Source organism: Narcine bancroftii, chromosome 12 (assembly GCF_036971445.1).
Source record: "Narcine bancroftii isolate sNarBan1 chromosome 12, sNarBan1.hap1, whole genome shotgun sequence".
In the NCBI taxonomy this organism is placed as follows: Eukaryota; Metazoa; Chordata; class Chondrichthyes; order Torpediniformes; family Narcinidae; genus Narcine; species Narcine bancroftii.
In genome coordinates, this window is record NC_091480.1 from 21,850,432 (window position 1) to 21,867,024 (window position 16,593).

Genomic DNA, 16,593 nt, shown 5'->3' on the forward strand with positions numbered 1-16,593 from the left:
TAAACATCGCTTTCCACCAGCGTTAAAGGTGCAATGAGAAGGAGCACATGAAACACAAGAAATCTCCTGCACTTAAACCATCAAGCAATCTCATGTATTCAAATGGTGCCCCTCCATTTCCTGACAGAAAAGCAACATTTATTTTTTGCACAAAAGGTGTAAATAAATAGAGATTATAATAAGCCACTAATACTAAGGTTACTGTTAAAGTAAATGATCATGAACATACTGGGAATATTGTTATTCGCTTAGTTTCTCCCCCCCCCCCTCCCCCATCACTGCATCACCTGTTCACAGAAATGTATGATTAAAAATAAGGAATGATTTACTTTCTAAATACAATTAGTATTAAACACAGCAAAATGCTACCATAACTATTTTTCAGCCTCAAATATTAAATGAATCCCCATACAAACTACAATAAATCGGTTATACGTAAAACAATTTTCATAATTATATCCTGTATAATTTATAAGCCTAAATACAAACAAGGATATACAGAATATTCTAAATTAGCTTCTTGTAGCCAATGGGCATTGCATGATGTGTTCAACAATGATGATCGGTTTACATTGCAATTACAATATCAGTAGTTCTTTTGTGTAATACTTCAACTGGACCCAAGCAGTTAAACACCTAGACTGCTCAACAAGGTTGAAAATGATATGATTATAGCCGTCAATCAATCAAAAGCACACACTTCAATTTTGTATTTAATCAGAGCTCTTTTCAGCAAGAGGATGAAGTAAGATGTGGAGGCTGGGATTTCCGTCTCACAGGATGGAAAAGATGACATCATCCTTCTTGAAGCTTGTTGCTCAACAGCTCTGAAGCTAACGGCCGTTTGCCTCTATTATGAACAGTTGGTCTTCCCAATAGAGGTGATTCTGGGGAAGTGAAGGATTCAAATGTGCAGTATTATGCAGTGCACACGTTTCAGTTAACACAACCAAAGGAACACACACGTTTAACCAACAGGAGCAGCACCATCCCCCACATTGGATGAGAAAGGCTCAGAAGAGCTTTGAACAAGAAAATCATTCCTGACATCCCATGCATCTTTTATTCTTCGACAAAGATGAGAAATGTCACTTGCATTGCATTTTGCTGCAGAATTGGAGCTGCACTTTAATTTGCCTCATTTCCAATAGAGGAAACAAGACAGGAAGTCCAAGCTCTGGACTTCCACAGGAGAGTGGATTTGCCATCTGAGCAGGACTCTGCTGTACAAACTTAAAAATAGTGGGCCTGTTCATACAATCCACCCACTAGGGAAAACTGCTGTGATTCAGTCAAAAGCTGGGCCTTTATAACAGAGGTGCATGCCAAATGAAGTTCCAACCCTCTGACTACTTTGTCCACCAATTAAGCCAGCCCTCAATGTGTCTCACACAGCTCAGAATCTCCAGACCTAAGCATCAGCAGATGTTCAAATTACCAATGACCAAGACTTGACCAAACCTGGATTGCTGAGAGGTGGGAGGTCTCAGGTTGAAGAAATAGGGTCGCTGGCTTGGTCCAGAGAGTAGGGACAAGTGGTCACAATAGCCAAGGTCCTAAAACTGCACTATAAAAATCAGAAGGTCTAATCAGGGCTGCAATGCAAATTTTTTAGGTGCTGGAACTCACCAAAATCAGCGACAAGGAGGTCTCACGAGACCTGGGCTTGGTGGCAGCCATGTGGTTTTTGGCGCTGTATAGTTGACAGCGAACTGTAGGACTATGAAGTAGGATGACCAGTCAGAGAAGAAAGGGTGTGTCCAGAATAGAAAATAGCACTAGGCAGGGTGTGAAGGGGCATGCATGTTTCCCTGGCACTGGCAGAGTGGTACAAGCTTCATGGGGGATTATGGGTAACAAAGACAGCCATTTATACCACATTGAGCCATCGCTGCCGCTGCCCTGAGCGGGCCCATGAGGTGTCAGAGTGACCCAATAAAGTGTTGGAGCAGTGCTCCAATGAGCTCTGGCAGCACTGCACTCCTGGCTCCAATGATATCCTCCAGAAGACAATCTAAAGGCACTTTCAGGTGGCCAATTGCCCCGCATGTAAAGCCACATGTTTAGGCAATATGCGGCTGTTTTGAGGCCACCTGAATGTGCAGGAAGCGCTCTTGAGGCGAGCTACGTAACCCTCCTCCGAGAGGGATAATCAGCTCAGGCAATATGCGGCTGTTTTGAGGCCACCTGAATGTGCAGGAAGCGCTCTTGAGGCGAGCTACGTAACCCTCCTCCGAGAGGGATAATCAGCTCAGCTCAGTCAGTGGCTCTTCCAGCCACCTGAATGCAGCTGGCTGAAAGCGGATGTGAAAGGGTCAGGCTGCTGATCACAGCTGACACTGGGAAGGAGTTGAGTGTGCTCTGAGCCGCCTCCTGTGCATCTGTGTCCTTCAGGTGGCCAGCGTTGCACTTTAAACGCTGCTACCTGAACGGCAATTTAAAGGGCTGCTTCTGCTTCTTCAGGCACATTCTTAGCGTAGAATTGACCTGAAAAGGCCTTAAGATTAAAGAATGTGAAATAGCCCCAGGCTCGTGAAAGGAAGAGTCTTTTGTAGCTGTTATAAATGTTGCCTGAATATACATAGGGTCCTTTGATTATAAATATCTGAGAACACAATGCTGGAGAAACTCAGCAGGTCAAACAGTATACGTTATATACCAAAGATACAGATACATAACCAACATTTTGAACTTAAGCTTTCATCAAGGTATGAGCACATTGCAGGCGGTCACCGAATAAAATATGACAGGGGTTGGGGGGTGATGAGGTGGGGAGAGGAGCACAGTCCCACAGGCAGGAGGTAATAATGGATGAGGAAGGGCGGGCAGACCAGCAAACAAGGATAGGGAGCATGGCTCTGTGAGTGAAGAGGGAAGGAGTGGAGAGCTGAAGACAGAGGGATGGGGAAGAGAGGGAGAACAGGGAGTGGTTCGCAGAAACTGGAGAAGTCTACGTTAATACCATCTGAATGGGGGGTGCCCAGATGGAAATATTCGGTGTTGCTCCTCCAATTTATGGGTCATCTTGCTTTGACATGAGGCCAATGGACAGACGTGTCAGCGCGGGAGTGGGGCACAGAACTGAAATGGTTGGCCACTGGGAGCCCTTTCACTGACATGGACAGAGCGAAATTGCTCAGCAAAGCGATCTCCCTCAAAGGGAGCACTGGATGCAGTAGATGGCTCCTGCGGATACACAAGTGTTGTTTCACTTTGAAGGACTGTTTGAGGCTGTGAATGGTGGTGAAGGTAGAGGGGTGGAAGCAAATGGGGCACTTCCTGCAGTCGCAGGGGAAGGTGCCAAGGGGGAAACTACATTTTGCTCATACCTTGATGAAGGGGTGAAGCCCAAAACATTGGTTATGTATCTATCTTTGCTATACAACAGGGGTGGCCAAACTATGGCTCACAAGTCACATGAGGCTCTAGACGTGTAATATGCAGCTCGTGGCAACGCGGGACGTCGGGGCTGGGGCCATCAGGGCAGGGGTGGCTGGTGGAGGATGTAGGGATTGGGGCGTCCGGCGCGGGACGTCAGGTCAGGGGCAGCAGCCTGACAGCCCCTTGGAGCTGGGGCAGCCAGCACAGTACTTTGGGGCAGGGGCGGCCCACGCCAGCCACCCCAGCCCCGACGTTCTGCGCCGGCCACCCTAGCCCTGATGTCCTGCGCCAGCCGCCCCAGCCCTGACGATCCACCAGCCGCCCCAGCCCTGACACCCCGCGCAGGGAGGCTGTCAGGCAGTGGGCAGTTGAGTCGCTGGGGAGCGGGGAGGAGGGCTGTCAGGCACGGAGTTCGGTTGCCGGCTGATTATCATCAGCCCGCCCCCTGCTAAGCACCTGAAATCTGCTAGCCACTTTCAGGTGCCTAGGGGGAGCGCTCGGAAGCAGAGAATATACCTCCCCGAGGTGGGTTGAGTAAGTACACCTCAGGAATTGGTTCTCCGCTTTCAGGTGGCCTCCTGACAGCCACATTCGGGTATTATGGCCACCTGAAAAGGGCAACGATAGTGTTAGTGGGCATGGCTTGCGATCGCGTGATTGCTACGGCTCTCAAACATCTGAAGTTTATGGCATACGGCTCTTATGTCAAGCAAGTTTGGCCACCCCTGCTATATAAAGTGCACTGTTTGACCTACTGAGTTTATCCAGCATTGTGTTTTTGCTTCAACCACTGTGGCTGCAGACTTTTGTGCTTTACTTCCAAACTGCAACCTGTCTTGGCTTTGAACATAATAGAAGAATTTCGACAGCACATTGAGCCTCCAGGTACAGGTATACCCTGCACTACGAAGGTAGAGCATTCATGAGAAACTGTTCGTAAACTGAAAATTCATGAAGTGAAAGCCCATTATAAATTCATTATAATTTCTTTGTAAAGGTAAATTTTAATCAAGCGAATATTTGTAACGCAGGGTTTAACTGTATTACAATAATATTCTGGTGCTGAGTTGACTGTGTCCTGACTCTCAAGTCCATCCATTGAATATTTATTTTATCTAAGCACTGGGCTGTACAAACAGTAGTTCTTTTATCATCCAATAGCAATGCAATAAATATTCCAAAATGGCTAAATGTCATCTTAGAGTGCAATGATTTTTCATGTAAACCATTTGCACTCATTTTGTTTCAAGCTCAGGTAATCTATAAATGGTCTAATACTTCAAAATATGCTTTGGGTATATCAAGGACCATTCCTACATTTCCACTGCTGCATCATAAGTTTATGCTTAGAAATATTGTTCCACAAGCATAACTCGGTGGTTTGGACACCATATGTCATTTTTTTGGTTCATAGAGTGTAAAATCCACCTTGGGAGTGAGAGAGTTCGAGAAAAATGTAATACTCCTGTTCCATTGTGGGCCCTTCCAGATTCAAATCTTGCCCCAATGGACTGTTAAAGCATTGAAAACTATCAGCCTGGCGCCAACATTTTACTCCATGAATCTCTGCTATCATTAGCCCACCTCACTGACAAAAGGCAAAGGAGGAAAAACCCAACACCCAACCCCAACCAACCAATTTTCCCTTGCAACCGCTGCAATCGTGTCTGCCTGTCCCGCATCGGACTAGTCAGCCACAAACGAGCCTGCAGCTGACGTGGACTTTTTACCCCCTCCATAAATCTTCGTCCGCGAAGCCAAGCCAAAGAAAAAAAGAAGAAGAATACTCTGCTTTTTAAAGAAATTACCCAATTGTCTTTGAAGGGAAAGATTTATAGCAGACAATAACACATCCAGTCATTTAGTGTAAAGTTTTGCTTATTTATCTTAATTTCATTTGCGAGTGCTTTAAACTTTAGCCTATTTAACATAACATCACGTTAATACATTTATTCCTGATTCATCGCAGCTCCTCAGAGGAACGGTAGCCTTTCATCAAATCATCCTTATCTGAACCTGCCTTCTCTTTCCTTAATATCAACACTGTGTTGCTTTGAAATCCATCCCAATGCATGACAGCCATAACTGCTTAATATGATTGTTCTTTGTCACTCATATTTGAGTAATTGTGACATCTAGTTTTTAGTGTTGAGATGAGTATGAAGGGGGTTAATCTCGGCTTGAAATTTCCTTTTACTCAGGTGATAGACCCTGTAGCATCAGCCATGCTTGATTTAGTGATCACAGACAAAGGAACAGAACCAGGCCACTAGGCCCATTTATTCCATAAATCTACACTAAGCTACTCTAGTTCTCATTTTTGGCCTTTCCCCCATAATCCCTTGATGCCCTCACTAATGAGATATTTGTCGTTCTTTTTAAAATACTCCCAGCGATCTGGCTTCCACTGCTGTATGCCGCAGTGAGTTCCACACATCCACGACCCTCTGGCTGAAGAAGTTCTTCCTGATCTCTTTTATATGGATAACCTCTCATTTTCAGACTATGAATAGTATTCTGCCTGTTTAATATTTCCACTGGTAGACGAGGCTTGTATTATACGTTATCTTTTCCAATGGAATACAAGACCTCCTTTCTGAATGCCACCATTGAATACTCGTCATTTTCTAGCCACAGCTAAAGCCAATCTCAAAGAGCAATTTGAGACTCATCTAATTTTAATTCTAAACTCAATTTCTTCATATATCCCAATAAAAATACCTTAGGATCAAGTGAAAGTTTAAATTTTAATAAGTTCCTTGATTCTATCCCAGAAAGGTTTCACATAATCAAGTCGAGTGCAAGAAAGAGCCAACTTGCTTATGGCACCTAAAGCACCGATTTACGTGAAACTCCACGAGTTCCACCTACCTACTTCCCTTGCCCATAACCCTCCCACCCCCTCGCATCCATGTACTCATATAACCTCATCTTAAATGACAGAATTGACCCTGGCGCAACTTCTTCCAGTAGATCATTCCACTCAGCCACCACTCTGAGTGAAGAAGCATCCTCTTGTATTACTTCTCAAGTTTTGCACCTTAACTTATGACCCCTTGTTCCAATCTCTGCTCCCCTTAGGGGAAAGAGCCTATTCACAGCTACTCTTTCTATTCCCTTGATAATTTTAAATACCTCTATCAAATCCCCGCTCAACCCTCTACGCTCCAATTTCTGAGATTTTTTTCTTCTTCTTTGCTTTCTCCTTTCTTGCTTCCTGTTACCTATGAGCAGGGGTGCAGGGCTCATTTTTTAGGAGCCAGAGCTCACGAAAAATGGCGACAAGAAGGTGCCGGAGCCTCTTCTCCATTTAGGTTGAGTTTGGTGCGCTCCCAGAAATGTAAGATTGTGAGAGAGAGAGGAACAGGAGAACTCAGCGCACACCCCCGCCCTATCATGACAGTTCCAAACCGCAAGTTCAATCGTTTAAACTTGCTGGCCTTAATGTGAAGACTACAGTTCTTATCCATTTCCCTGAAGAATTCTGATCTCTCACCTGATTCCTTTGGCAATGTCTGCAAGATGCCAGTGAGACCTCATTAACTCCTTATTTTTAACTCTGACCCATTTCTGAGTCAAGTACAATGGAATAAGAGATTATGTGTGAAATCTCAAAGAAGGAAAGGTTTTCTATACCTGCACAACAAAAAAGATGTCTATAATTTTAACATCTATAAGAGGGGGATATTGTCTTGGGATAACTTCAGCATGAATGGAAGAAGCAGGAATTCTCCTTCTGGGATATGATAAACTTTACAAGTCTACATTCTGACTCTCTAAGTAAGAAAAGCAGATGATCTTCAACAGAGAAAGCCAACCACACATACAGGCAAACCCCGCTTTACACGATTAATTCATCCTAACCTTTACTCGCATAAGACTAATTCACGATAAGTGATTAATAGAATCAATGGGAATAATTACAATGTATTCCCCTCCTTTCAGATCATCCATCAAGGCATAAAAATGTCCTTTAAAAACAACTTTTAGCTGCATATAATGCCAAAACTATTAAGGTTAATAAAAGATAATTATGATATTTTTCATTTATTTCACAATGACATCATAACTAAATTATTTCTCAGAAAAGTATTTGTCCAAAGTTGACTGCACAGACTTTTAATATTTGCCTATCTTTGTAATTTGCCTTCTTCAACATTTTTTTTGAAAATTTTCTGGAAATTTTGCGGCAGCATTAAAGCAGTCCAACAGCAAAAGTTTCCGTGTCCCCTTGAAATATATTTTCTTTAAACAGCAAAAAGATGTTGAAAGCTTTGGTTTGAATGTTTCTTCTGTACCAAGTGGTATTCGCTTTTGGTTACAATCTTCAATCCAAAGATGAAGTAGCTGTTCCTTTTCAGTTATTACTGTTTCGAGTAATTTGCGCTTAGAGAAACTGATGCAACTTTGCCTTGTTCTTTATATTCATGCTTCTTACTTAAAATTGTGCGTCCCGTTGACTCGCGGTAGCCCAGATCATGTCTGATTTTCATATTGCTGGTACCGTCTTCATGTCATTTAATAACTTCAAATTTTTCTTCTTTTTTTAATATCACTGTGAGATTCCATTCCACATTTTCGTTTATCCAGAATTAATAGGGGGCACACATTTGCGCATATTTTATTTAGGGACATTCGCACAATCTACTTGTAACTTGAGTTTTCCAGAAAAATCTCGCAGTAACTGAATAATTGCACACTTAAAACTTATATTACATTGTTACCATTCAGCTTTTCATTTAGGTGCCAAATATTAGAAGAGTATTTGACTTAAACCTTCTCCATTAACATCTACATTTTAGTTGACTACTACAGCAAGTTCAAACATAACAAGCCAGCATGAAATAAAGATCTTTGATTCTAAATTCATGCTTAGTATTAGAAAACATGATGCAGTCGTGGATTTAATTTTTTTTTTCTTACTGATCTGTGTAATGAGACGGAGTGAACTGCTTTTTTTTACATGTGATTCGAAGACTAGCAAAGATTTGCCATTCTCCACATCACCCTGCAATAGAAAGTCCTTTGGAGCCGGTAAGGATCACACCAGTTCCACCTTGGAGACCCCTCCACTGCCCCACAACTAGCAGGCTGCTTTCCTTTGTATCTCCTTCCAGTCAGAGTGGAGTCTGCACCAGTGGCAAATGAGTCTTACCTAGAGACTGCCATTGTGGTCTTGGGTGAGCAGAAATCAACTTTGCAGGCTCCAAGTTCTTGATAACTGTTTAGAAGTCTCTTTTTTTCACTGGTTGTGCTTTTGTTTTCTTCATAGTTGATTTCCAGAGTAGATCAACTAATTTTTTTCTAAAAAGTTATAAAAACTTTAAAAGTCAGCTTTTTAATAGTTCTGCTGGGGGAGGTGTCTTTCCACATCTTCTCCCTACGCCATCACGCCACACACCCCCCCCCCCCACCCCCCTCCCCTTTGTATCTCCTTGATCAGTGGTCACAATTCTGTGAAGCTGTCAGAAACTGGAGGCCCCTACTGTCCGGTGGCAGGCCTAAAGCCGGGGCCATGGGTGCTGCAGCCAAAGAGAATTTAGACATCCAGCATGGTAACAGGTCCTTTCGACCCACGAGCCCATGCTGCCCAATTAATCTACAACCCATTTTGAACGGTGGCAGGAAACCAGAGCACCTGGGGAAAACCCCCTCAGACAGTGCTGGATTAGAACCCAAGTCACAGGCGCTGCAACAGTGTTGTGCTAACCTCTGCACTAACCATGCCACCCCTAAGAAGCTTGCCTTATCAAGCTAATTTTGCTCTGTCAAATTCAGCGCCTTCACACCGTATCAACCCGGCAAGACAGACGGAGATTCACCAGCAACATCGGCCATGACTGTCGAGCTATTGCTCACTTCTTGTCCTCAGACCTCTGAGATCCATGAGTTAGTCCAAACACAGAAATGCTGGAGGAGCTCAGCATCCAAAGGAGGAAAAGATATATTACCCAAGTTTTGGGCCTAAACCCTTCCTCAAGGTATGAGTGAAGGACATCATATTTCAATCTATAAAAGACACAGCAGTACAGGCCCTTCCCCCCAAAATATTATGATGATCAACAGAAACCTACTCCACAATCAATCTTAAGCCTTCCCTACCTCACACCCATAACCCATGTGCCTATATGAGAGTCTTTTAAATGTCGCTATTATATCATCCTCCACAACCATTCCCGGATGTGTTTTGCAGCACCCATCACTCGCTGTGATAAACAAACCTACCTCTGATATCTCATGCCACTCATGACCTGTGGCTCATGATCTGCCTTCTTGAGGGGAAAAATCTTTGCTCCTGCCTTTTTTGCTTCGGTTGATTCCTCTGACTGGGGAGGTAGCTGCCTTCCAGACTCAATACTGAATTCTCCAATTTTTCAGGTGACTTGCTCTTTCTGTCTGCATCAGGAACGAGTTCTTCTCTTATTGTCGTGTTGTACATTATAACAGGCTTCTGAAGTTTGATTCCACTGGTCAACAGAGCCCAATTTCAGATGCTACAATGTAGTGCATTCAGGGTTAACAACCAGGGGATAACCGGTCCTCATCAAGGGGTCAGCAATGGAGAGAAGCATCAGTTTCCTGGGTATCAGTATCTCTGAAGATCAGTCCTGGGGCCATCATGTCAATGCAATTATGGAGAAGGCTTGCAGCAACCATATTTCGTGAGGAATTTGAAGAGATTCAGGATGTCACCAAAGACTCCTACAGGTGTACTGCGGAGAGCATTCTGACTGGCTGAATCACTCTCTTGGTGTGGAGATGCAAATTCACAGGACAGGAATAGGCTATCTGTCTTGGGGAAAGGAAAACAGAAGACGCTAGAAATATTCAATTATACAGGCACTATCTACCTATCTCGGCTGCACCATTTCATCAGATGCAAGGATCGACAATGAGATAGACAACAGACTCGCCAAGGCAAATAGCGCCTTTGGAAGACTACACAAAAGAGTCTGGAAAAACAACCAACTGAAAAACCTCACAAAGATAAGCGTATACAGAGCCGTTGTCATACCCACACTCCTGTTCGGCTCCGAATCATGGGTCCTCTACCGGCACCACCTACGGCTCCTAGAACGCTTCCACCAGCGTTGTCTCCGCTCCATCCTCAACATCCATTGGAGCGCTCACACCCCTAACGTCGAGGTACTCGAGATGGCAGAGGTCGACAGCATCGAGTCCACGCTGCTGAAGATCCAGCTGCGCTGGATGGGTCACGTCTCCAGAATGGAGGATCATCGCCTTCCCAAGATCGTATTATATGGCGAGCTCTCCACTGGCCACCGTGACAGAGGTGCACCAAAGAAAAGGTACAAGGACTGCCTAAAGAAATCTCTTGGTGCCTGCCACATTGACCACCGCCAGTGGGCTGATAACGCCTCAAACCGTGCATCTTGGCGCCTCACAGTTTGGCGGGCAGCAGCCTCCTTTGAAGAAGACCGCAGAGCCCACCTCACTGACAAAAGGCAAAGGAGGAAAAACCCAACACCCAACCCCAACCAACCAATTTTCCCTTGCAACCGCTGCAATCGTGTCTGCCTGTCCCGCATCGGACTGGTCAGCCACAAACGAGCCTGCAGCTGACGTGGACTTTTTACCCCCTCCATAAATCTTCGTCCGCGAAGCCAAGCCAAAGAAGATCTGAGACAAAGAGAATTAACATTGCAATGATGGCCCTGTCCTCAGAAGTATCTGATGAGGCTGTGATTGGCAGGTCTGAAGGAAAATCCAACAGTCCCTCGACCGCTTGAAAACATTTTTTTTTTCAAAAGGTTTGCTTCCTGAATAAAAATTGGAGATTTTGATAGACGACTTCAAGCTGAACACAAAGATAATTTCAGATTTGCTGCATCATGTAGGAAATTGCAGAAACATTAAATGGACTTTTATTGAATTTAACATGTTTAATTACAGAATAATGCTGACACATTGCCTTAGTTCAACTGTTTGGCTGCTAATTTTCATTTGTATTCAGCTTTGTGTCAGGATCCAACAATAGTCAGCTAGCACTGATGGATTCCAGTTGCCTTGCCATAATGTCCTGGTGAAACCTTTCATCATATTCGTCACTGACGGCACCAAGATCAGCAGGGAAGAAGTCTAAGAGCAAATGCAGAAAATTAATTTTAAATGACATGCTGCACTTTATGGTTTTGTATGCTTGAAATAGACTTAAAGAAAGTCACAAAAATAAGTTGCATCTAAAAAAACAGTCCATGATAAAAAGATTTTAAGGGGATTTTTGTGATCAGCAGGTCAAGATCCATAAAATGCGCCAGAAGTTTTCAGGAAGAAAAATCTTTGTTCTCCAGTTTATACAATGTCATCTTTTGTATCCATCTTTGAGATACGGGGACAGAAGATTTCTGTTTAGTATCTCACATAAAGATTGCATTTCTTAAAATGCAGTCTTCTGAAGCACAAGCCAGCTTATTCATAGAACTTGAACCCACGATCATCTATTCCAGCAATGAGAGTTGATTAAAGGTGGTATAATTGGAGAAGAAATGAAAGGGTAGACATTCCAAGAAATATGATAAATATTGAAGAGAGCTTTATACAGTAACATCAGAATTACCACAAATAACTTCATGTTACATGGCACAACCAGACTATTTCCTTAACATAACATAACCTAACATAACAACAATTACAGCACGGAAACAGGCCATTAGGCCCTTCTAGTCCGCACCGAACCAAACACCCCTCTCTAGTCCCACCTCCCTGCACAATGCCCATAACCCTCCATCTTCTTCTCATCCATATACCTGTCCAACCTTTTCTTAAATAATACAATTGACTCCGCCGCCACTATTTCTCCCGGAAGATCATTCCACACGGCTACCACTCTCTGAGTAAAGAAGTTCCCCCTCATGTTACCTCTAAACCTCTGCCCCTTAATTCTTAACTCATGTCCTCTTGTTTTAATCTTTCCTCCTCTTAACGGAAATAGTCTATCCACATATACTCTGTCTATCCCTTTCATAATCTTAAATACTTCTATCAAATCCCCTCTCAATCTTCTACGCTCCAAAGAATAAAGACCTAATCTGTCCAATCTCTCCCTATACTCTAGATGCTTAAACCCAGGTAACATTCTGGTAAACCTTCTCTGCACTCTCTCCACTCTGTTTATATCCTTCCTATAATTAGGCGACCAGAACTGCACACAGAACTCCAAATTAGGCCGCACCAACGTCTTATACAATCTCAACATCACCTCCCAACTCCTATATTCCATGCAATGATTGATAAAGGCCAGCATACTAAAAGCCTTCTTCACCACCCTATTCACGTGAGTTTCTACCTTCAGGGAACGATGTACCGTTACTCCTAAATCTTTCTGCTCTTCTGTATTCCTCAATGCTCTCCCATTTACCACGTATGTCCTATTCTGATTCTTCTTACCAAAATGAAGCACCTCACACTTATCTGCATTAAATTCCATCTGCCATTTTTCAGCCCACTTTTCTTGACCACTTACTAGAGAAAAAATGTGCTTTAGTAACAACAGATTAAAAATAGTAAAATAATTTCAAGCTATGGCCCTTTGTCTAAATTCCACACTGGGCTGCAGATCTGCATCTACAGGTTCCAAACTTTACAACCTTCAAATCTTCAATTCCACGGCTCGAATAGTCCTCATGCAGCTGAACACTACACTCTATTCCTTGAGCTCTGGAATTTGTGAGCTGCTTTCCCTTATTTGCATTTCTTCCTGTATTTATTTTTTTTTGTTGCATATCACACTGTACACTGCATACCACACAATTGCATGCCTCTGCAATTCAATACTAAAATAGATAACCAGATCTCCATTACAAATCTATTCCAACAATATTGTAAAGAAGCGTAAAGCACATATTTTCATATTGGAACTGCAGAAATAAATTATGGGACAACAGAGGGAGATGGTCTGTCCTCGTGCATACAATGTATTGTATCAATGCACATCTGATCAAAGTGCTCAGGCCAAATCCAGTCCAATAGCCCTTTCATACTACTGGATATGAAACCTGCAGTCAGACGAAGCGAGAGGAAACTTCCAGGCAAACCTCAAAGCAAAGCTCGACGATGCAACCCGCCTCACGGACCCGTCCCCTGAAACCCTCTGGGATCAGTTGAAGACTACCATACTGCAATCCACTGAAGAGGTACTGGGCTTCTCCTCCAGGAAAAACAAGGACTAGTTTGATGAAAACAGCCAGGAAATCCAGGAGCTGCTGGCAAAGAAGCGAGCTGCCCACCAGGCTCACCTTACAAAGCCGTCCTGTCCAGAGAAGAAACAAGCCTTCCGTCGCGCATGCAGCCATCTTCAGCGCAAACTCCGGGAGATCCAAAATGAGTGGTGGACTAGCTTCGCCAAACGAACCCAGCTCAGCGCGGACATTGGCGACTTCAGGGGTTTCTACGAGGCTCTAAAGGCTGTGTACGGCCCCTCACCCCAAGTCCAAAGCCCGCTGCGCAGCTCAGACGGCAAAGTCCTCCTCAGCGACAAGATCTCCATCCTCAACCGATGGTCAGAACAATTCCAGTCTCTTTTCAGTGCCAACCGCTCAGTCCAAGATTCCGCCCTGCTCCAGCTCCCTCAACAGCCCCTAAGGCTAGAGCTGGATGAGGTTCCCACCCTGGATGAGACATATAAGGCAATCGAACAACTGAAAAGTGGCAAAGCAGCAGGTATGGATGGAATCCCCCCAGAAGTCTGGAAGGCTGGCGGCAAAACTCTGCATGCCAAACTGCATGAGTTTTTCAAGCTTTGTTGGGACCAAGGTAAACTGCCTCAGGATCTTCGTGATGCCACCATCATCACCCTGTACAAAAACAAAGGCAAGAAATCAGACTGCTCAAACTACAGGGGAATCACGTTGCTCTCCATTGCAGGCAAAATCTTCACTAGGATTCTACTAAATAGAATAATACCTAGTGTCGCCGAGAATATTCTCCCAGAATCACAGTGCGGCTTTCGCGCAAACAGAGGAACTACTGACATGGTCTTTGCCCTCAGACAGCTCCAAGAAAAGTGCAGAGAACAAAACAAAGGACTCTACATCACCTTTGTTGACCTCACCAAAGCCTTCAACACCGTGAGCAGGAAAGGGCTTTGGCAAATACTAGAGCGCATCGGATGTCCCCCAAAGTTCGTCAACATGATTATCCAACTGCACAAAAACCAACAAGGTCGGGTCAGATACAGCAATGAGCTCTCTGAACCCTTCTCCATTAAAAATGGCGTGAAGCAAGGCTGTGTTCTCGCACCAACCCTCTTTTTAATCCTCTTCAGCATGATGCTGAACCAAGCCATGAATGACCCCAACAATGAAGACGCTGTTTACATCCGGTACCGCACGGATGGCAGTCTCTTCAATCTGAGGCGCCTGCAAGCTCACACCAAGACACAAGAGAAACTTGTCCGTGAACTACTCTTTGCAGACGATGCCGCTTTAGTTGCCCATTCAGAGCCAGCTCTTCAGCGCTTGACGTCCTGCTTTGCGGAAACTGCCAAAATGTTTGGCCTGGAAGTCAGCCTGAAGAAAACTGAGGTCCTCCATCAGCCAGCTTCCCACCATGACTACCAGCCCCCCCACATCTCCATCGGGCACACAAAACTCAAAACGGTCAACCAGTTTACCTATCTCGGCTGCACCATTTCATCAGATGCAAGGATCGACAATCAACAGACTCGCCAAGGCAAATAGCGCCTTTGGAAGACTACACAAAAGAGTCTGGAAAAACAACCAACTGAAAAACCTCACAAAGATAAGCGTATACAGAGCCGTTGTCATACCCACACTCCTGTTCGGCTCCGAATCATGGGTCCTCTACCGGCACCACCTACGGCTCCTAGAATGCTTCCACCAGCGTTGTCTCCGCTCCATCCTCAACATCCATTGGAGCGCTTACATCCCTAACGTCGAAGTACTCGAGATGGCAGAGGTCGACAGCATCGAGTCCACGCTGCTGAAGATCCAGCTGCGCTGGATGGGTCACGTCTCCAGAATGGAGGGCCATCGCCTTCCCAAGATCGTGTTATATGGCGAGCTCTCCACTGGCCACCGTGACAGAGGTGCACCAAAGAAAAGGTACAAGGACTGCCTAAAGAAATCTCTTGGTGCCTGCCACATTGACCACCGCCAGTGGGCTGATAACGCCACAGACCGTGCATCTTGGCGCCTCACAGTTTGGCGGGCAGCAACCTCCTTTGAAGAAGACCGCAGAGCCCACCTCACTGACAAAAGGCAAAGGAGGAAAAACCCAACACCCAACCCCAACCAACCAATTTTCCCCTGCAACCGCTGCAATCGTGTCTGCCTGTCCCGCATCGGACTTGTCAGCCACAAACGAGCCTGCAGCTGACGTGGACTTTTTACCCCCTCCATAAATCTTCGTCCGTGAAGCCAAGCCAAAGAAGATATGAATAACATATTTGCTGTTCAATAATTGTGAATAACGAGCATTTTTGGAAGTGTAACGGCGAGTCCATGAATAACATTAGCTTTTTTTCCCTCACACTGCTAGTTACGTGGGTTTCTGTCTCAAGCAACATTGTGTCAGGCATGAAACAAAGATCATCTTGCTTATTTCAGGAACAGAGTGGATGAGGGAGGCAGGGAGCATGAATTTCCAAAGTAGAATTCTCCAGAGAATTTAATGAAGTAAAACTTTAATGTTAAAAACCTTTTTCTTCCTTATGAAATAATACTCCAGCAAAGGTCATTCCTGAAACATTCCACGAGGGGGCCCAGAAAACAGACGACTACAGAACCACATTGAAATGTAAATGTTCTCAAACATTCCTGTTCTTTCCTGCCAACATGTAAGGGTGGAGTCAGTTTAGAAATGATTGGGTCTCAAGCACGCCTGTGGAAATGTAGTTGAGGAATGAGACCGTACATTGTGGTAATCACATGGTGTCAGGATGAAATCTATCTCCCAATGTCAATAAAACATTGGGCAGCATGGTTAGAGTAGTGGTTACTACGTCTACTACGGTGCCAGTGACCTGGGTTCCAGTCCAGCGCTGTCTGTAAGAAGTCTGTGTGCTCTTCCCATGACCGCATGGGTTTCCTCCCTCCCTCATAAAAACATTTGGGGTTTGAAGGTTAATTGTGCATTTGGCCAGCAGGGGCACATGGGCCAGAAGGGCCTGTTCCAAGATTCAAGATTAAATTTATTGTCACTGTAATAAAATGGTGTCATATCACAAGAAAT